The sequence below is a fragment of the Hemiscyllium ocellatum genome, chromosome 16 (genome assembly GCF_020745735.1).
Source record: "Hemiscyllium ocellatum isolate sHemOce1 chromosome 16, sHemOce1.pat.X.cur, whole genome shotgun sequence".
Classification (NCBI taxonomy): domain Eukaryota; kingdom Metazoa; phylum Chordata; class Chondrichthyes; order Orectolobiformes; family Hemiscylliidae; genus Hemiscyllium; species Hemiscyllium ocellatum.
This window is the reverse complement of record NC_083416.1, coordinates 63,121,568-63,145,263: the sequence shown is the minus strand read 5'-3', so window position 1 is coordinate 63,145,263 and position 23,696 is coordinate 63,121,568.

The window sequence follows — 23,696 nt, the reverse complement described above, 5'->3', positions numbered from 1 at the left end:
TTCCTCTGGGGACATCTTAGTCACTCCTGCTCCAGTTCTGCATTAATTTATCATGATGGAAGACTTATATTAAAATTGATCAGGGGAACGTTTTGCTGTGCTAATAATTGCATTTCAGTTGCAGATTTCAGCACATCAACCAGAATGATTTTGAGGTGGTATAATTTTTAAAAATTGACTTATGTGATATCACCACCTCCTCAACAGTCTCTTAAAATCAAATGAACTAGCAATTCACTAAACTCTGAAATTCAGGCCACTTCCAATACAATACAATACTATGACTTCAGGGCCATCCCGTTTCTCTCCCTCTCTTTGGAGTACTACGGCCTCTTCTTCTGCAAGAAGAGAAAACCAACATTTATGAATCTACAAAATGGTATGGCTTGAGAAGATGGAATAATATCTATGAAGGGTAACTATGAAGTGGGTGGAAGATGTGAGTAAGATAAGGACTAATTTCAGCTGGGAACTTGATGATGTGCCTTGAGAAAGTGAAATAGTTGAAGATGTCAGGTTTGAGTCATAGTGGTACTGAGTAGGGGAAGGGCAAGGATGAAGGTGGCATTCCACTCACCTTCTCTGTACTGACACGGTCAATGAATCTCTTTCAGCACTGTATCAGGAATGTAGGACCCCACTCCTGATGTTCATCTTGTCCATACCTTCTAGTCATATTTGGTTTTCCTGAAGGCATTGACCACCTTCTCACATTCATTGAGTCAACATGTCTCTACTGTACCTTATTGTCAGCACAAAAGCTTAAGTCTGATGCTTGTAAAGTGGATGAATTTTGGCAGGATCCCTTTAATTGTTTCCTTGAAATACAGTACCAATGCAGTGTATGAATTTTAAAAAACTCTTAGAGCTCTCACTTTCCTGAGCCACTCTCAGTCTTCTCCACACTGCAAATAGATCTCAATTTTAAAATCAGCCCCATGTTGGAAAATGTGGTTCACATGATAGCAGTGATGCATTATAAGGTCAATTTGTTGAGAATGCTATTGTATTGCAATTTACTTGTTTGTCACATAGTGTGGTAAAACATTTTAAGATAGAATAAGACTGCACTTTTTAGTTTACATTTGCTGATAAACAGATTTTAAAAATATTTCAGAAACAAAAACAAAAATTAAAGGAAAAACTGAGGAAGATCTGAGGAAGGGTAGCTCGACCTAAAATGTTAACTCTGATTTCTCTCCACAGATGCTGCCAGACCTGCTGAGCTTTTCCAGCAATTTCTGTTTTTGTTTCTGATTTACGGCGCATGAAGTTCTTTCAGTTTTTTAAATAAGTTTTCTATTAATTTTTGTGAACTTTGTTAATTGTGCAAAATAAGAGTGTGTTGGGAACATACAATATGTCAGGCAGTATTCCTGGGTAATGGATGCATATTCTCAATGACCTTTGTTGACACTAGATTTCCAATGTCTGAAACTGTCTACTATTTTGAATTGCTTTTTAAAAATAAAATGTGAAATAGTGGAAGGGCTGAGATAGCATTGTAGGGACAGGAGGTTGCAGTCCAGAATAAATTAGCCCCAGTCAGAAATAAATTAGGCAGTGTAGTGTTATATTGCAGGAAGAAGTGGATTGACACATTAATCTTGCAACATACTTCTTTTAATGTCCAATAAATTAGCTAGCAACGTAATTTAGGATTGTACATTATTAATAGAATCAAATATTTTTGCTTAACTCAATTATTTCAAAGACTCCTTACAGGGTGGAAGTAGGCCACTCGAGTTCATGCAGACCCTCCAAAGGCCATCCCTTCCAGATCCACTCCATCCTGCAGTTCCCATGGCTAATCCAATTAAGCTGCACATGCCTGGACAATTTAGCATGGGCAATTCACCTAACCTGCACATGTTTGGACTGTGGGAGGCAACCAGAGAACCTGGAGGAAACCCACGTAGACACGGGGAGAACATGCAAACTCCACACAGACAGTTGTCTCAGGTTGGGTCCCTGACACTGTGAGGCAGCAGTGCTAACCACTGAGCCACCTTGTCACCTTTATTTCTTACAGTTCCTTTAATGCTATGTCATTGTGATTTTATTGCCATGCCCCATGATAGAGGTAAAAAAACGTTAAGGATCAAGATCTGAATGTATCAGATCATAAGTTTGGGCCTGCAGAAGTATCAGGCTATTTATGGGTGTACTTGCACAAGATGAACTGCAATGGCTTAAAAAGGCAATGCACCACCACATCCTCAAGTGTATTTAGTGATAGGCAACAGGTAATACTCTATGAAAAATATTTTAAAAATTCTTTCTGAGACACATTTCAGAGGGAATTTTGTGTTATGCTGTACACTTTCTTGTTGTTCTCCTCAACCTACTTGACATGTTTCAGGAACCTGATAGCGGAAAATTAAGAGTGTTTTGGATCCCATCACAGTAAAAGTAAAAATGTCTCTGTGGACATTAGTGGAAATGACATCAGTTACATGATTCATTCATTTCAGTATGAAAAGTCAGTATTTATTCCTGTGCTGCAGAACCAGATGGGGAATTTCAGTTTCCTTCATAAATGTCACAAAAATGCCTTGGGAAAATGAACACATGATTGTTCTCAGGCAGGAAGACAATGTTCATCATAGAAAATAATGCAAAACATTAAATTGAAGGGATCTGTGAGGAAGAAATCTATTACCCTAATTTGCCCACCCCTCCCTTCTTCTTAGACCACCCACATTTTAGCATGATGAATATCTGCTGTTGCCTTGACTATGCTGAGACACTAGTTCAATTAGATCTAAACAGTGTGTAGAGCTGAATGTATCAATGTGGGCCTTTGTATTATGACAGCTGATCCTTGACAAAATTGTGTGGAACTACCTCTGTGTATATGACTCAGAAAGAACTTAAATTATCAACCATCTGATGAAATTAGAGAGAAACCATGTAGAATAATTAAATGCTCAGATTTTGATATGTTCACCAATTTGACACTTACATCACCTGAAACTTTAATAATAAATTTGTCCTTTGTCAGTTCCTGGGTTGTTAAAGATAGTGTTTTTCTTGTAAATAATAGACTGTAACTGATATAAAGAGAGCACTTTAGTTGGTAAGTTTTTAATTTATTCTTTGATGGGATGTGGCTGTGCGAACACTCATTCCTTATCCCTAACTTCCAATGAAGATGTTGCTGAGTCATCCTGTTGAATTACTGCCATCCAGGACCTTGACAATGACAATGAAGTAACAATGCCACTATACAAATACAGAATGGTACGAGTATTGGTAGTGAACCTGCATGTGATGTTGTTCTCATCCACTTGCCTTTGTTCTAATTGATTGTGATTGCAAATTTGGGGAAGTGCTATGATTCACTGCACTGCATCCTGTATGTTTTACACACTGCACTCATGTTGCACCAGTGATAGAAGGAGTCAATGCTTAAGGTGGTGAATGGAGTGCACTCTTGTTTTGTTTTTGATAGAATTCATCTACTTGAGTATTGTTGGAGCTGCATTAATTCACACAAATGTAAAGTATTCTATCATACCCCTGACTTTTAATTAGAGCCACAGAGTCATAGAGATGTACTGCATAGAAGCAGACCCTTCAGTCCAACTCATCCATGCTGACCAGATATCTTAAATTAATCTAGCCCCATTTGCCAGCACTGGTCCGTATCCCTCTAAACCCTTCCTAATCATATACCCATTCAGATGCCTTTCAAATGTTGTAATTGTACCATTGTCCACCACTTCTCCTGGCAGCTCATTTCATATATGCACCACCGTTTGTGTGAAAAGGTTGCCCCTTAGGTCCCTGTCAAATCTTTCTCCTCTCACCCTAATTGTTTGAAACAGTGTGGAGAATCAGGAGTTCAGCCACGTGCCACAGAATTTCCAGCTTCTGATAAGTTGTTGTAGTCACAATCAAGTTTGAGCAAAGGTAACCTCCAAGATGTAGACGATAGGGCATTCGGTGATAATAATATCATTGAGCACTAAGAATTAATAGGTGGGACCCCTCTAATTTGGAGATGATTATTGCCTATTTTATGAATAGGTGCAGTCCCTCATTTTCCCACTGTTCATTTGACAATGACAGGTCTTTGCTTCAGAGAGGATGTGTTTTACCAATTCTATAAACTGCGGAGCATAAATTGGGAACAGATGTTTGCAGGGAAATGTGCAACAGAAATGTGGAGGTTGTTTAGGGAACACTTGCTGATAGTGCCGGAAAGGTTTGTCCCACTGAGGCAAGGAAGGGATGGTAGGGTGAAGGAACCTAGGATAACCAGAGATATGGAACATCTAGTCAAGAGGAAGAAGGAAGCTTACTTAAGATTGAGGAAGCAAGGATCAGACAGGGCTCTAGATGATTACAAGGTAGCCAGGAAGGAACTGAAGAATGGATTTAGAAAAGCTGGAAGGGAGCATGAAAAAAGCCTTAGTGTGTAGGATTAAGGAAAACCCCAAGGTGTTCAACACTTATGTGAGATGTAAGATGATGGCCAGAGTAAGGGTAGGTTCAATTAGGGATTGTGCAGGTAACTTGTACATGGATTTGAAGGAGGTAGATGAGGTCCTTAATGAATATTTTGCTTCAGTATTCACTAGTGAGAGGGACCTAGTCATTTGTGAGGACAGCGTAAAGCAGGCTGCTATGCTCAAACAGGTTGATGTTGAGAAGGAGGATGTGCTGGAAATTTTGAAAAGTATGAAGATAGATAAGTCTCCTGGGCTAGACTGAATATACCAAAGGTTATTACGGTTGGTGAGGGAAGAGATTGTTGTTCCATTTGGTGATGATTTTTGAGTCCTCAGTGTCTACTGGAGGAATACCAGATGATTGGAGGGTGGCAAATGTTATTACCTTCTTCAAGAAAGAGAATAGGGATAACCCTGGGAATTAAAGACCAGTCAGTCTTACATTGATTGTGGGCAAATTGTTGGAGAGGATTCTGAGGGACAAGATTTACGATTACTTGGAAAACCATAGTTTGATTAGAGATAGTCAACATGGCTTTGTGAGGGGAAGGTCATGCCTCACAAGCCTTATTGAATTCTTTAAGAATGTGACAAAACACATTGATGAAGATAGAGCAGTGGATGTCATGTATATGAATGTTGGCAAGGTATTTGATAAGGTTCCCCATGGTAGGCTCATTCAGAAAGTAAGGAGGCATAGCAAACAGGGAAATTTGGCTGTCTCAATAGCGAATTGGCTAGCCATAGAAGACAGAGCACGATAGTAGATGGAAAGTATTCAGCCTGGAGCTCAGTGACCAGTGATGTTCCGCAGGAATCTGTTCTGGGATATCTGCTGTTTGTGATTTTTATAAATGACTTGGATGAGGAAGTGGAAGGGTGGATTAGTAAGTTTGTTGATGACACAAAGGTTGCTGGAGTTGTGGATAGTGTGGTGGGCTGTTGTAGGTTGCAATGGGACATTGACAGGATGCAGAGCTGGACTGAGAATTAGCAGATGCAGTTCAATCTAGCAAAGTGTGAAGTGATTCATTTTGGAAGGTGAATGCAGATTACAAGGTTAAAGGTAGGATTCTTGGCAGTGTGGAGGAACAGAGGGATCTCGGGATCCAGGACTACTGATCCCTCAAAGTTGCCACCCAGGTTGATAGGGTTGTTAAGAATACGTATGGTGTGTTGGCTTTCATTAGCAGGGGGATTGAGTTTTAGAGCCATGAGGTTATGCTGCAGCGATATAAATCTCTGGTTAGATTACACTTGGAATATTATGTTTGGTCCTGGTTGCCTCATTATAGGAAGGATGTGGAAGCTTTAGAGAGGGTGCAGAGGATATTTACAAATATGCTTCCTGGACTGGAGGGCATGGCTTATGAATAAAGGTTGAGGGAGCTAGGACTTTTCTCATTGGAGAGAAGAAGGATGGGAGGTGATTTGATAGAGGTTTACAAGATGATGAGAGACATAGAGAGAGTGGATAGCCAAATATTTTTTCCCAGGGTGGAAAATAATTGGAGGAAGGTTTAGGGGAGATGTCAGAGGGAGGCTCTTTACTCAGAAAGTGGTGGGTGTGTGGAATGAATTGCCAGTGGTGGTAGTAGAGTCAGCTACATTAGGGACATTTAAGTGACTCTTGGAATGGCACATGGATGATAGTAAAATGAAGAGTATGTAAGTTAGTTTGAGCTTAGAGTAGGATAAAGGGTTGGCACAACATCAAGGGCTGAAGGGCCTGTACTACTGTGTTGTACTGCTCTATGTTCTATATTCTATGTCCCTTTATTTTCATTTTTAGGCTATGAAGAATTTATTCCGACAGGTTTTTTTTAAGTTAGACAAAGAACAGGATAAGTTTATTGAAAAATCTTTCTCATGAACTAAAAATAATAGGTAGCACCATACCTTTCATACTGTCACACACATTTACCTGGGCCTGCACCCACACAGGTACAGCTGGCAGAGTAAGGGGATGGCTTTAAAGGACCTTACAGTCCGTAACAGCCAGGACAAGAGAGGATGCAATGAATGGTTCCTTCACTCGCCTTCATGCATCTTAGTTCAAAATTGTGGCCATTTAGTTTAGTTGTTGTCCTGGATGCAGTTTTATGGAGCAGATATCCATGCTTTAAATTAACCTGGCTCCCTATTGATTTTCTCCCAGAGGCAGTCATTTTTGCGGAAGCATGCACATTACTTCTGCAGGGAATGAGAGAGAGAAAGAAAAAGAGAGAAAACTCAGCTTCTTAGCAGGTCTGCAACTTTGTCTTTTTCTTCCCATTCTAATTATTAAGTGGTTTTTGAGGTAATATATTCTTTTGTATATTCTGGAAAGATTCTATGAATTAAGAGGGGTGGGTTCCACCTGAATTGGAAAGAGACCGATATCCTTGCAGGGAGATGTGCAAGTGCCATTTGGGAGACTTTAACCTAGTAAGCGGGGATGGAGGATGGTGGGAACCAAAGTGACAATGAGAAAATAGGAAAGCAGGAAGCCAAATATTCAAGACAGACAAGAACTTGCAGAGAATGAGGTAAGACTGATTAATTAAACTGCATTTATTTCAATGCAAGAGGCTTGACAGGTAAGGCAGATGAACTCAAGTTATGGTTGGGAAACATGGGAGTGGGATATCATAGCTATTACAGAAACGTAATTTAGGGAGGGGCAGGACTGGCAATTTAATGTCCAGGATACAGGTGCCATAGGAAGGATAGAAAGGAAGGCAAGAGAGGAGAGGGGAGTGGCTTTTTGGTTTGGGATAACATTATGGCTATACTGAAGGAAGTTATTCCTGGGAGATCATCCAGTGAAGTTATATGGGTGGTACTGAGAAATAAGAAAGGGATGATCGTCTTTTTAGGATTGGACTATCGGTCCCCCAGTAGTCAGTGGGAAGTTGTGAAGCAAATTTGGAAGGACATCTCAGATATCTGTAAGAATAATAAGGTTGTAATGGTAGGTAATTTTAAACATAGACTGGACTGTCATTGTGTTAAGAGCTTGAATGGGGAGGAATTTGCTAATTGTGTACATGAAAGCATTCTTATTCAATACCTACTTGAGAAGGAGCAATACATGATCTTACGTTGTGAAATAAGGCGCAGCAAGTGACTGAGGACCACTTTGGGGCAAGTGATCATAATTCCATTAGTTTTAAAATAGTTATGAAAAAGGATAGGTCTGGTCCACAAGTTAAAAGTTCTAAATTGGAATAAAGCTAATTTTAATATTCCAATTGAGACAGAAACTTTCTAAAGTTAATTGTAGGAGGCTATTCTTAAGTAAAGGTATGGTTGGGAAGAGGGAGGCTTTTAAAAATGAGATAATCAGAGTTCAGGAACAGTGTGTTCTTGTTAGTGTGAAAGCAATATTAGTATGTGTAGGGAATGTTAAATGACTAGAGAAATTGAAGCTCTGATAAAAAAAAGGAGGCATATGTCAGATTTGGCAGCTGGGGTCAAGTGAATCCTAAGAGGCGTATAAGAGCAATAGAAGTATACATAAGGGAAAATCAAAAAGGCTAAAAGGGGACATGAGATAATTTCGGCAAATAGAGTTAAGGAGAATCCAAAGAGATTCTGCAAGTACATTAAGGGCAAAAGAGTAACTAAGGAGAGAATAACACCCCTTAAAGTTCAACATGGCTGTCTATGTCAGGAACCGCAGGAGATGGGGGAGATTCTAAATGAATATTTTTACTGTAGAGAAGGACATGGAAGCGAGGGAACTTCGGGAAATAAATAGAGATGTTTTGAGAAGAGTTCATATTACAGAAGGAGAGATGCTGGAGGTCTTAAAATGCATAAAGGTAGATAAAAGTAAATCCCTGAGACTTGATCAGATGTTTCCCAGACCTTTGTGGGAAGCTAGAGAAGAGATTACTGGGCCCCCTTGTTGAGATATTTGTATCATCGACAGGCATGGTTGAGGTGCCGGAAGACTGGAGGTTGGCTAATGTGGTGCCATTATTTAACAAACGTGGTTAAAAAAAGCTAGGGTATAAACCGGTGAGCCTTTCATCAGTGGCAGCTAAGTTGTTGGAGGGAATTCTGAGGGACAGCATTTACATGCATTTGCAAAGGCAAGGACTGATTAGGGATAGGCAATGTGACTTTATGCGTGGAATTGTATGTCACTAACTTGAGTTTTTCGAAGAAGTGACAAAGAAGATGGATGAAGGCAGAATGGTAGACCTTGTCCAAATGGACAAAGTCAGAAGTCACATGACACCAGGTTATTGTCCAACAGGTTCATTTGAAATCACAAGCTTTCGGGCATAGCCTCATTGTCAGGTGAAGTGAAAGAGACACACACAGATACAGATTTTGTAGGCAGAGAGATCAAGGGCAGAGAAATCAAAAGATCATATAAATGGTGTGAGTAGATTGTCGAGCAATACTACACTTCAGAATCAGTCTCATTCTTGGTCACACACGTCTCCATCAAGGACGGACACCTCAGTACCACAGTCAATAGATGTGGAGCTGGATAAGCACAACAGATCAGACAGCATCCAGGGAGCAGGAAAGTCAATGTTTCAGGCCAAAACCATTCATCAGGAGTGAATGGTTTTGGCCTGACACATTGACTATCCTGCTTATTGGATGCTATCTGACCTGCTGTGCTTTTCCAGCTCCACATCTATTGACTCTGGCTTCCAGCATCTGCAATCCTTACTGTTTCCACCATAGTATTTCAGTCAACTGCATGCGCACATATAACCTCAGAATGCTGAACTTCTCTAGCTTCCACCCTCAACATATTAAAGAAGCCATCCCCTACAGACTAGCCCTGTATATACAGGATCTGCTCAGATGAGGAGGAATGCAATGGGCACATAAAGATTTTGAAGGACGCTCTCATTAGAACAGGACACAATGCTCATCGATTGTCAGTTCCAAATTACCACAACAAAACCCTCTCCGGTGGCCTCCTCAGAAGACAGCCACAGGGTACGACTGGTAGAATACTCTTCACTGTCCAGTACTTCCTCATAGCAGAGAAACTATGTCATGTCCTTCGCAGCCTGCAACATGTCATTGGTAATGATGAACATCTTGCCAAGATCACCCCAATGCCTTCACTTCTCACCTTCAAACAACCACCAAACCTTAAACAGACCATCATTCTCAGCAAACTACCCAGCCTTCAGAACATCAACCACAACCCCACACAATCCTGCACGGCAACCTCTGCAAGATATGCCAGATCATCAACATGGATACTACCATCACGTGGGGGAACACCACCCACCATGTACACAGCAGCCAATGTTGTCTACTGCATACGCCGTAGGCAAGGATACCCTGAGGCACGGTGTATTGGTGAGACCATGCAGACACTAAAACCATGGATGAATAGACAACATACAACAACCACCAGACAGGAATGCTCCCTCCCAGTTGGGGAACACGTCAGCGGTCAAGGATATTCAGCCTCTTGTCTTCTGTTAAGTGTCCTCTAAGGCATCCTTTGAGATACACAATAACGCAGAATCATCAAGCAGAAACTGTTAGCCAACTTCTGTACCCATGAGGACAGCCTCAATTATGATCTTGGCTTCATGTTGTGCTATATGTGACTCCACCACACTATTCTATTTCTGTAAAATCTTCCTTACTGTCCTGTTTTGACACCATCACCTTGATAAATTACCTTAATTAATTTGTACAGTTTTGGATTACTTATTACTTTGGTTAGACTCATGGCATGTGACTCTTATACCAATCATGTTATTCGAGTCATTTGGTTTATCTCCAGAATCACATTATTTTAATTTTTTTTGCAATTATCTCTCTGTTTATTTAATCAGGTTATAGGTCAGCCTGTCGCTTGTTATTCAGCTGTTGACACTTTACTCACACCGTCCGACACTTTTGATCACCTGCAGAAATTTATTGTTCAACACTCCACTCACACCATTTGCATGATCTTTTGATTTCTCTGCTGTTGATTCCTCTGCCTATAAATTTCTCTATGCACTTCTCTCCCACTTCAGATGACAGAGGGGCTACGCTCTGAAAGCTTGTGATTTCAAATAAACCTGTTAGACTATAACCTGGTGTTGTGTGACTTCTGACTTTCTCCCTCCCAGTCTAATACTGGCACCTCCACATCTTGTCTATATGGACATCAGCAAAGCGTTCAACAAGGTTCCACATGGTAGATTGGTTAACATGGTTAGATCACAGGGGATTCAGGGTGTGTTTGTCAGCTAGATACAAAATTAGCTTGAAGGTAGGAGACAGTAGTACAGGGTTGTCCTTTGAACTGGAGGCCTGTGACCAGCAGTGTGCCACTAGGATCAGTGCTGGGTCACTAATATAAATGACTTGGTTGTGAATATAGGAGGCATGGTTTGTAAGTTTGCAGACCATACCAAAATAGGTGGTATAGTGGACAGTGAAGCAGATTATCTCAGAGTACAAGTGACCTTGATCAGGTGGGCCACCGGGCTGAGGAATGGTAGAGTCTAATTTGGATAAATGTGAGGTGTTGTATTTTGGTAAGGCAAACCAGGATAAGACAGGATTTAAACAGTTAATAGTAGGGTCATGGGGAGTGTTGTCAAACAAAGAGACTTAGGGATGCAGGTGCGTAAGTCCTTGAAAGTGGAGTCATAGTGGAGTCACAGCTAGACAGAATGGTGAAGAAGGTGTTTGGCATGCTTGCCTTCATTCGTCAGAACATTGAATATAGGAGCTGGGATATCATGTTGTGGCTGTACAGGACATTGGTGAGTCCACCTTTAGAAAACTATGTTCAATTCTATTCACCTTTCTATGGGAAGGATGTTGTTAAACTTGAGAAGGTGCAGAAAATGTTTACAAGATTGATGGCAGGCCTGGAGTTCTTAAGTTATAGGGAGAGGCTGAATAGTCTGGGGCTTTATTCCCTGGAGCATTGGAAGCTGAGGGGTGACCTTATAGAGGTTTACAAAATCATGAATGGTATGGATTAAGTGAAAGTCTTTTCCAAACGATAGGGGCATAGATTTAAAGTGAGAGGGGAAAGATTTAAAAAGGACCTGAGGGGTAACCTTTTTCACGCAGAAGGTGGTGCGTGTATGGAATGAGCTGCCAGAGGAAGTTGTGGAGGCGGTACAATTACAACATTTAAAAGGCTTCTGGATGGGTATATGAATTGGAAGTATTTAACGGGAAATGGGCCAAATCCTGGCAAATGGGCCTAGGTCAGATTGGGATGTCAGATGGGTGTGGATGTGTTGGACTGAAGAGTCTATATCTGTGTTGTATGATTCTATGACTCTCATGCCTGTGGCAGTTACTGCTAACATACAGTTAATTGCATTTTGATGTCTCATCTCAGAAACACTTAGAAAGCGTCTGGCCTTGTGAAACAATAAGCAATAGAGTCATTCACACTCTCCAGGTGATGGATTGTCTGCTGTCATCTCACCTGGAGAAATGTGAGATTGTATAATTTGCAATAGGCCAGTCTGTCTGACCAACTCTTTTTAAAAGAAATACAGTTGTCTATTTAGGGGCTCAGTTGATTTTAACAAATTCCAATCAGGAAGTGAAAATTAGAAATTGTATTCTTCAAAACTAAATTCTTCAAAATCCCTGGCATTTGTGGGAGTTGAAAGTTATTTGCCACTTATCAGCCCAAACCTGAATGTTGTGCAGCACGTATTGCATGCAGACATGGACTGCTTCGCAATCTCAGGAGTTGTGAATGGCCCTGATCATTGTGCATTCATCAGTGAACATTTCACTCAGGATAGTGGGAAAGTTATTGATGAAGCAGCTGAGAGTGATTGGTCCTAGTAGCAATGTCCTGAGGCTGAAATGACTGCCTTCAATAATTATCACCTTTCTTCTTTTATGCTAGAAATTACTCCATTCAAACCTCTAATTCTTATTGCTTTTAATTGCATCTGACTTGATGTTAAGGGCAGGTTCTTTCATGTATCTTTAGAATTCAGCCCTTCTGTCCATGTTCGAAACAACTCTGAAATGAGATTTGGAGTTTATTGATCCTAGCAATGCCTACACAGAAAATTAGTCGACATATTATTGATGCTAACAAATGCTGCCTTAGACATGTACCATCATTGATTGGGGGGCAGACTAATGGCATGGTAATTAGACAGGTTTGATTTACTCAGCTTTTAGTCAATAGGACATACGTCAGAAGTTTTTCACATTGTCTGGTATATGTCAGTATTGTCATTGTCCTGAAATAGCTTGCCTATTGTTGTACTTGGTTCTGGATTATATGTTTTCAATAGTATAGCCTGGATTTGGTCAGACTACATTGTCTTTGATGCAACCAGGTAACTCAATTGTTTCTTGATTTTAGAGGGAGAAAATTAAATTGTTTGAAAGTAGTCATCTGCAATTGGGTGAACTCAGGACAAGATCAAAATGAATCATTCACTTCACATCTCTGTGTGAAGTTGGTTTCAAACACAGCCAGACTTGTCTTTTGCACTCATGTTTGGTCCTTGCCATTATTAAGGATAGGGATTTTCAACTAACTTTCTACTGCCAGTTGTTGTTTTAGTGTTCACCGTCATTTAACAATATGAAAGAATGAACAGCTTTGATTTGATTGCTATCATTGTCTACAATATACCGTTTCCGCTGCTTTACATTGTAGTTTCACTGGACTTGAAATTCATTTTTAAATATGCCTGGGGCACTCTTTTACAAATGTCATTTTCCCTATCTTGATGGCACTGTTAGATTGACAGATTTACAGGGCCATGAAATTTCAAATTGTAGTGGAACACAATTCTGCTTTAATATGACACATACTGCCACACAAATGGTTGGTTTTGTTAAGTTGGTTCAGAGAAGACTTTGTGTTTCTTTGGAAATATCAAGACAGGTTTGTTGAGAATCACTAGGAAACCCAGAAACTCTTAAGTACAAGGCATTCCTGAACTGGAAGCACCATCAATACTTAAGCAAAATAAAGCAGATCTAAAGATAAATGAAGAACAAGGTCAAATCTGTGACATAGACAGACAGTGGTGGAAGGAGTGCAGGAAATATAGCACCTTCTAAATCCTCAAGCACATCCATCTAGAAGGACAAGGACAACAGATATTCTTGATGAAGGGTTTTTGCCTGAAACGTCGATTTTGCTGCTCCTCAGATGCTTTTCCAGTACCACTCTAATCTAGACATTGGTTTCCAGCATCCGTAGTCATTGTTTTTACCCAACAGATTCATGGGAAAGCCACAACTTGCCAATTCCCCTCCAAACTACTCAGCATTCTGACTTGGACATACCAGCATGCTTTCACTGTCACTGGGTTAAAACTATGCAATTCCCTCCCCATTGTCATTGTTGGTCTATCTATAGCACATGGATCACAGCAGTTATAGGAGGTAACTCAAAACCACCTTCTCAAGGGCAACCAGGGACAGGGAAAAACTGCTCGTCAACCAGCGATGCCCATGCCCTGTGAGTGAATAAAAAATGTTCCAGAAAATAGAAGTGTTGGGCACTTAAATTTTCATATCCCAAGAATGAATACTCATAAACAGCCGTGACCATCAGCCAAAAACCAGCTGGCTCACCTGTGGCATGGTTCATGGATCCAATATTGGACTAGTTAGGCACATCATGACCCACAACACTGGCGTGGACAAATGTCGTCCTTGATCGTGACGGATTAGTGATGGTCCAGTCTGTTCTGAACTGGTCCAATTTAACATGATGCTTGTTTCACACATGATCGTGAGTATGTTCAGTGTGAAGACTTTGTCTCTACAAGAACTCTTTTCGTTTGAAAGAAAAGTAACACCCACTGTTTCTGAATTACTCAGACTATATCACTGTCAGAAAATAGCCAAGGAACCCCTCTATATAGTGCAGTGTAAAATTTTCAAAAGGTCTGACATTTGTTACAAACCCAGTAGGCCCAAGAACAAGAAAGCTCAAAGGCAAAATGCACACATCTTCATCTATCTAAATCATATAAGTGATGTTAATTGACATAAATTCAGTTGATCTTAACTGTTAGAGTTTAAGGTCAACTTCCTGTGAAATAATGTGACCTATTTGTTCAAACTCAGCATTGGTTTACTTAATGTTAACTTGCTCTGCTTTTACGAAGATTTTAAATTCAGCCAAAGATATTGAAAAAAATGTTAATTCACAGCTCATTGCTCTGTTAAATCCTCAAGTTCTGCTAGCATGCAGGCTCATACAGAATCAAATCCTACACAAGGAAGACATTCAGTTTGCTTATGGAACTAGTAAACATTAGAAGATATCCAAAGCAAATCCATTTTTGTAATATGTGTTATCTTGACTATCTTTCATGGTCCTTCCCGATTGTAACATTACTACTATCCCATACTTTGAACATGCCTGATACATTCTTACCAATGCGGCAGTACGGTGGCTCAGAGGGGTGGCACAGTGGCTTAAGGGGCAGTGCGGTGGCTCAGTGGTTAGCACTGCTGCCTCACAGCACCAGGGTCCTAGGTTCAATTCCACCCTCGAGTGACTGTCTGTGTGGAGTTTGCACATTCTCCCCGTGTCTGCGTGGGTTTTCTCCGTGTGCTCCGGTTTTCTCCCACAGTCCAAAGATGTGCAGATTAGGCGAATTAGCCATGCTAAATTGCCCACAGTGTTAGGTGCATTAGTCAGAGGGGGGTGGGTTACTCTTCGAAGGGTTGGTGTGGACTGGTTGGGCCGAAGGGCCTGTTTCCACACTGTAGGGAATCTAATCTAATGTAAACTAACTGATACATCAAACTACAGAGACAAGTAGTCATTTACTTTAAGTGTACATATGCACAGAAGAATGGAGCTTAAACATTGACAATCTTCCACTATGGCCTGCAAATATAATGCTTTTTTTTTACACATTATTCCTTTGATTAAAGCTGGTTGAATTCTGCAAGGAAAAGATAAAGAATCTGTAGAACTTCTTAACTGATAGTTTCTGTATTGACGCATGAGCTAACTGCGGTTGGCTGCGAAAGGGGGAGTGTAGTTGGATTGATAGGCTGGGAATTTTAAATATAAAGTAAATATTATAATTGAAACCATTGCAACAAAAACATACACAGTGTATGTTTTCAATTAAAACCAGTGAGTAATGGATTCAATTACATTTGTAAAGATCTGCGAAATACTGGAGCGGGTACCATAATATTTTTAAGATAAAGATAAATCCAATAAGGTATTTATTACAATTAATTTTACTTTCTTTCCCACCTACGCTCTCTGAGAATGTGCAGATGCAATAATTCCAATGAATCAGTTTATTCTTCTTTTTGATTCCCGGTCCTATCTTTCAGGTGCTTGTTTTATGTTCATAAGGCTGAAAAATCTTAATATTTTGATGTCATAAACTTTCCTCCTTCAGGAATTTTCTTATCAAACATTCCCAATGCTGACATAGTATGGCTTAAATTCTTGAGCTGAATGTTCGGATTTTCAGTTAAGTGTTATGGTGAGTGAGTTTCATTGTGTCTGGCTCCCCACGCCCACATCATTCTTATTCAACAGGGATCCTGTGTGTGTTTCTTGAGGAATTATCTAGTTGGGTGGACATGCTCACCACTATAGGGATTTTTGAGCTCAGCAGACCTGGAATGCCATATTTACAGCACACTGACACTTGAAATGCTACAAGCTAAGAACAACTCATCACACTGCAGTGCTAAACAATGAAAATGCTGCAGAGGAAAAGCAAGCTAGCTTGTATGACACTTCTATGACAGAGATCTAGAGATGCTGGTGGAAAATGTTGTGCAGAGGACAGCATGTTTTCCTACATATCACCTACCACACGAACAGAGTCAGCCAGTCTGGACAGAAATCATAGCACAGACCAGTGTTACGTCCAAAGTGAAAAGGGAAACTCAGCACTACTGCAAGGAGGTTAACAATCTTCTATGCTCTGCAAGAGTAAGTGCCACCATCTTCTCTCTGCTATATCACTCTCCAAGGCTGATATTCACTTTAACTCTGCCACTGCACTCATCTTTCACAAATGCTGTTGGAGTACAGTTCTCAGGATTGAATGCATCCTGTTCATTCAGGGGCTCAACCGCTAAACTTCAAACCTTTCTCTCCTCTACATTACCTCTTCAACCACTGAAGGCATCTCACCACCTGTCCTCATACATCACTATGAAGTGCTCTTCCATCCACTCTGATCAGACTTGATTCCTCCTCTAGTGATAGTAACTGAGTTCTGAGGAAGGGTCACCGGACCCGAAACATTAACTTTGATTTCTCTTCACTGATGCTAGCAGACCCGCTAAGCTTTTCCAGTAACTTCTGTTTTTGATTCACAACATCTGCAGTTCTTTCAGTTTTTATTCTGATAGAGTATGAGTTCCCTGATTGGGGCCGTTAATCTGGTCCAGTCAGGCTGCCCTGGCTAAGAGATAAACATGGGAGTGTCTGACATTCTATTCACTCTGACGAAGCTGGATCAGTTTCAAGGACTCTTCACATCTATATGAAGGGTGACTTGATGATGCTATGCCTTCCTCTGGAGTTATTTCTCTTCCCTTTGTCTCATTGCAGGAGAAACTGGCCCACCCCTCGTACTGATGTCTCAACAGTACCTTTACTTAAGTACCTGTATTCTCCAGACTGCTAGCATTTGATCTACTGGACTGACCCCAGACTAGAATAAGTTGGGCCCCTTGATAGATTGTGGTGATACCTCCTAACTGACTATCGACTCCAGAATGACTGTTACCCTTGGACTTTCACTCATGACTGTTTACTTGAAGCACATGCAGTGTGTTTGCTGTGTGTTTGCTTTGACAATGAAGTAGCATGATTCCATTCAGTGACATGTGTTTGACTGTCTCTGACTGAGAGGTTGAATGTTCTGTGCTCCCCACCATTCCAAGCTGTGTGCCTCTCCCTCTGAATTAAAAAACGCAAGTTAAAATGTAGAGGCTAGTAGCTGAGCACTCAGTCATTGTGCATGAAGAAAGCAATGTGATCTACACAGAGGCTGGCAGCTAGTAACTGTGTTAGAACCAGTCAGTGTTAAAAAAGCATAAGATCCGTGTGTCCATATCATTGTGAAATTATCTTTAGTGGATCCATGAGATGCATGGTTCTTCCTTGTGCAAAGCCACTGACAGAACTATGCAAGTCAACCAGTTTTCTGTCAACTCTAAAGTAACGTGCTGAAGGCCTGAAGTTGTGACTGAGTTGGTCCAAGAACAGACTTGATGATGTGGTGTGGCTGATGGTTTGTCAATGACAAGTTGTGTGCATGAAGAGTCTAGAAGGATGGTGGCAATGAAGCTGCAGAGACGGTGTGCACATTAACCACTGGAAAGATGGCTGGGACAGGTATCTGCTCTGTTTTGTTTGTTGGGAATTTGCACCACCTAATTTCTCAAGAGTGGAAGTGGAATATAAATAGAGTGGATTGAGGCTTCATTGAAAGGTAAACACATGGAAATAAGGCAGTCATCTCTCGAAAACAAGATTCTGAATTTTTTATATTAACTCTACAGTCTATGTCATTTATTGCCCACCACTTCTAACCATTGGCTGGAGGTACTGTTTATCATCTACATTTAAAAGATCCCAATACAGTATTTGACAAAGAGTAAGAGTTCTTTTCAAAGGTGCTGATCAACATTTATCCTTCAATCAACAAAATTAAACAGCGAGTATCTGCTCATTGACTTCAGTGCTGTTTACTGGACCTTGTCATCTTTAAATTCTTGCATGACAACACTGATTACACTTAAGATGAGAAATGATCAGTGTAATCAACTGTGTAACATTTTGAGACGTACTAAACCTTCAAAAAACACTAAATAAAATCAACTTTCTTCTTTCTTTACTAATAGCTGATAATTTTATCATCTTAACCTTGTTCATTGTACATGTATAATGTATTTTTTACAGATGTACAAAGCATAATCTGATACATTGGCCAATAATATTTTTTGTAAGCACTCTTGCTCAACTATTGTAATATTGCTAGAAGCTTGGTGTAAACTTCATTTGTGTGTGTGAACAGTGGGGTGAATTACATTATTTGTTTTGCTGTATCTATTTGACCTGTACAGGAACCAGAAATCTGTGTATCGTAACATTGTAACAGACAGTTCAAAGGATAGCTATTTTTGACTATTGAGTTCCTAAATTTAATCTGGCCTAGAAATAAGGGTGGGGTCTGTTGTAAGATTTTTAGTAGGTCATTCAATAGTTCTCGAGTTATGGAACAGTCAATTTTAGGAATTGGACAGATGCAGTCAGAGGAGAAGGTTGCTACTTTTGAGCTATTAGTCACTTGGAATATTTAGGTAGAAGAGGTTTTGTGAGCTCAAGAAATGTTTTTGTAAACTGTGGGTGCTCAGAACAAGCTGAGTACCATTAATAGTTCAGTGTGGCTGTGACAGGGCAAAGGAAGCCCAAAGGCAGTATTTAATTTGTGCAGCTGAGAAATGTCAGAGCTCAGAGAAAATGGGCAGTACAAACTTGGTGAAGCTAGCTGTCTGCTGACAAGCTGAAATTGTGAATGTAAGTAGTTGTTTGAGTGAAGTAACTGAAATCCAGGGCAGTGCAGCTCTGATCAGGAGAATGTGCTCCCAGAATATGAATATAAATTGAGGCAGTCCACAATGAAACATCCTTCAAAAGCTGTGAAGTAGATCTTGATAGTGAAGAATTGAAATCCCCAGTGAAGTCTTAATAAAATTTGGTAAGACACAGTGTCACTGTGATGTGTCACTGTAATTTGACTGCATTTACTATTTGAAGTTCAACCACAGTGTGTCTGTTACCATATTTACCTCAGGTTGTCTAACTGAATGTTAGAAAGTAGTGGTTGTATATCTATCTATATTGTAGTAGATGGTATTACTATTTAACTTTATACAGTAAAATTTATTATTTGCTTAAATCATGTGGATGTATTTTCATTGTAAGCATCAGGGGTCTCACACTTTGTCTGCTTTAGAGAAATGTTCCTGATCTCTTGCCAGATTGTATCATAAACTTGATGGTCTGTTTTGGAATCTTAACATTCCAAATCCCTTCAAAGATTTACCTCTCTGTCTCTGTAATCTCCTCTATGCTACAATGCTGAGAATTCTGTAATCTGGCACATTTAATTCCAACTTGGTCGCCCGTCAACCCCTAATTTACCATTGAGGCTCCTGAAACTCAAAAAGTCTCGTGTACATTTAGTAGAACTTAAATTGGGCATGAAGTAAAAGGACCTCTGCTTTTTCATATCCAATGGCAATGTGCCTTCAAAGATTGACTAACTAACAATGGAAACATTGAAAGAAACCAGGAAAAATTGAAGGATGACATAGCAAGATTATTATTTTTGAAATGTCTGTACACATTGTAGAAATGGTATTTTAAATAAATTCCTTTGAGAATGTCACTCCTTTGATTAATCACATTGGAATTGAATAGAAATGTGGAAAAGTCAGAAAGTGAAGGTCAACAGTATTATGCATAACTTTCTTAAAAATAATTGCTGATTGGACACAAAAATTACAGCATTATTTTCTAAAAGGATGAATTTATGAATCTGTCTGAAGGCATTAATATTGATTGTCACTCAGATTCTATTGGCTGGCATTTATGCCATACACAATCATTTAATTCTAGATTTTCCATAATGCCTGCTGACCAGAATCTGGCAAAGGGATAATGAACACATTGAACTGTGCAAACTGGCTGTGGTATGTTATGATAAATAAGGCATTAGGGAGAATTGGAAGGGAGAGTGTTTGCAATGTTAAAGCTTAGTCAGTATGAACATTTTAAGATTGTAGGAAATATAATGTTTGGAAATGCATCAACTGGTTGTATAATCTAAACACTGTTGGATTTCAACAGAATTAAAACTAAAACCATGGAAATGATTAAGTCTGGGTATGGATTGTTCTCTCAAGGTCAAGTGCCTTTGCACAGTACTTGTTTAGGTCAGATAGTGGGAAAACAAGAGTGGAAACGAACACACATTTATTAAACACCTCCCACCACATAAGGACATTTATGGAACACTCTTCTCCCAAAAAAGTGCCTTTTAGGTTCAGTCGTGGTTGCAACGCCAAACCTGTGGCTATTCATTTGTACACTGCAAAGTCATACAAACAGCAATGTGGTAGTGATCAAATAATCCTTTTTGACAAATTTGTTTCAATGTTAAACATTACAGCAAATGCTGGAAGTAACTCCCCCACTCTTAAACTGTACACAGAACTGACAGAGTGCAGAAAGAGGCCATTCCGGCCCAATCGTGCCTGAAGTATTCTATTAACTACTGTCAATCTCTTGCCTTTATCCTATATCCTTGCACACCATTTCTATCCAAGTCATTGTGTAATGCTTTTTTGAATGCTTCAGTTGATCCTGCTTTTAGTGATTATAATGAGGTCAGCCACGTGGACCTCATAGAAGATAAGTTCCCTGATTGGGGCTGTTAATCTGGTCCAATCAGGGAGTCCTAGCTGACAGTTATAAACAGGAGTGTTGTTCATTCTGAGAGCTGGTTCTGAGGGAGCTTAATCCTTGGCAAGGACTCTCCATGTGTAAACAAAGGATGACTTAGTACCTGGATACCGGTCTCTGTGGAGTTATTTCAGTTTCCATCGGTGTTATGGGATTATTCATGCCTACCTGAGAACTTTTTCATGAGCTGTTTCTCTTGGATATGCCACCAGGGTTTTGTGGATATGCGATCACTTTACCAAGATACATTAGCACAGTCTAGCAGGGTAAGGACTGCAACCTGGCTGACAGATTTCAAAATTTGCCAAAACATAATAGACAGCTAAATTCAGCTTTGGAAGAATGGTGTCCAAACGTCGTCCTCTTGCTTTATTCTTCAGACTTTACAACTCCATATGCTGGGCTTTGCAAACATACAGAATGCCACAGATAGCAAATATTCAGGGTGAGCTCAGGTCTACATTATTAAAATCCATTGCCTTATTGAATGCCAGACCTGTATATCCATTTTTTCTTAGATAAAAGAACCAAGCTTGACTGTCCCATGGTTTGAAGCTGTCAGTGGGAAGCAAGAACCTCTCTCATTAGTTGAAAGTAATTTAAATGAAAGTACTTTTAGGCAGCACAATGGATCATAACTAATTAAATAATGAAGGGAAAGAGAAGATACCGAAAGGGAATATTGAAGACACTCCTCCTATAAAGCCAAACCTGAATCACTTTGAGATAAAGATAATTAGCCATTTCTGCTAATAACTTTGATGATAAATGTTAATCTAAAGCCAATAAAAATCAAAATGTGCAGGATCAGAGTAGAGGAGTTTTGCACAGTCATACATTTCACCAGCCAGGCAACCCTACACGCGAATGTTAACATTAGTATTGGTCAGTTTCAAAAGTTGTTATACATTCTTTTTAGTGTAAGACACTAAAGAGGAAAATACCTTTGACAATTTCCCCTCTCAAATTTTCTCTCCTTCATTTCTGTCTGAATATATTGTCTTCTTGTTGTAATTTGATTCTCAAAGTGCAGGACTCTGTGCATGATATTCATCCAGATCGATACCATAATGTGTGAACCATGCCCATGAATATGAATAGGCTATAGAACTGTATGGAACAATTCAAACTGGCCAAAATTTGAGAGTCACTTGATTCAGTGGCACTATGCCCACTCTTTTACCAGAGAGTTTTCCATTCCAGGAATTAAGTGATACAGATTAACAAAGGTTGATTTTCCAGTCCAGGACTGAGAGTGCTGCAATGTCTTCTCAATCATGTGGTTTACATGGTAAAGATCTCATTACACCTTTGAAGAAGGGTTGGGGAGTTTTCGTAGTGTGATCATTGCCTTCAATGGTCAGTGCATTGTGTATCGGAGTTGGGAGGTCTTGTTATGGCTCACAGGATATTGATGAGTCCACTCTTGGATTACGACATTCAGTTCTGGTCTCTCTGGTTTAGGAAAGATGTTGTTAAACTTGAAAATTTTCAGAAAAGATTTACAAGGACTTTGCTGGATTTGAAACATTTGAGCCATAGGAAGAAGCTGAATAGGTTAGAGCTATTTTCCCTGGATCGTTGGAGGTTGAGGGGTGAACTTACAGAGGTTTATAAAATCTTGAGAGGCATGCATAGGATGAATAGTCAAGCTATTTTCCCCAGGGTGCAGGGTCCAAAGCTAGAGGGCATAAGTTTAAGTTGAGAGCATAAAGATTTAAAAGGGACATAAGGGATGACCTTTTCATACAGAGGACTGTGAGTGTATGGAATAAGCTGCCATAGGATGTGTTGGGGCTGGATCCAATCAGTACTTAAAAGGCATCTGTTTGGGTACATGAGTAGAAAGGATTTCGAGGGATATGGGTAAAATGGTGGCAAATGGGACTGGATCAATTTAGGATATCTGGTCGTCATTAAGTTATTGTTGTTGATGGGATTTTATTCTGCATAAATTCATTGCTGTATTTACGTGTCTACTTTCAAGAACTTGAAAACCATTGATAAAAGGCAAGTACTTTATTTCTTTATTTAATATCAACACACACGAACTGTGGCAGGGGGTCCTGACAGTCGACTCTACCATCTTAAACCCATGATAATGGCTATACTTAACAGTCCTAACAATATTATTAAAGCACAGACCAAAGATTAAACATAGGACTTCTTTTTAAATCAGTGATAGCTCAGCCACTCACTGTCCAAACTGTCTGAGTGGTGGGAGAAACATGACTATGTTTTATGTCACAGTGTGGTAAAGGGACAGAGTAGCTTATTACACTGTGTCTCTAGGTGGAGAATTGAAAGTAATATCGCTTTACTTTGTCTCATCACACTGCTGTATCAGTCTGTGCATTATTAATAGCAGAGAGCACGCATTTCAAGCCATGACATATGGGAATGAACCTCAAGTAATCATTGAATAAAGTAGAATGAGCAATTTGATGCATGAATATCTCTGAAGTGGAAACAATTTATGGGTGAAATTCTGAACACCTGTGAGAGTGATTTATTTTTGAAGAGACAATCCTTATAGGAGTATAGATAATCCTTATAGACAATATTATAGGAGTTGCATGAGCAAGAAACTGAGGAGATGATTGGAATTGCATAAAGCAGGTTTTAGAAGCAAAAACAAAACAGTTAGGCTAGATCTTAGTTTTGCCTCATCTTCTTTAAAAAGGCAACAGTTAATCAGAAGACTTTTTAATCCCTCTTCAAAATAAAAAAAATCAAGCAGTGTAAGGCAGGTTGTCACCTGGTTATCACCCAGCTTATACTGTCCTAAA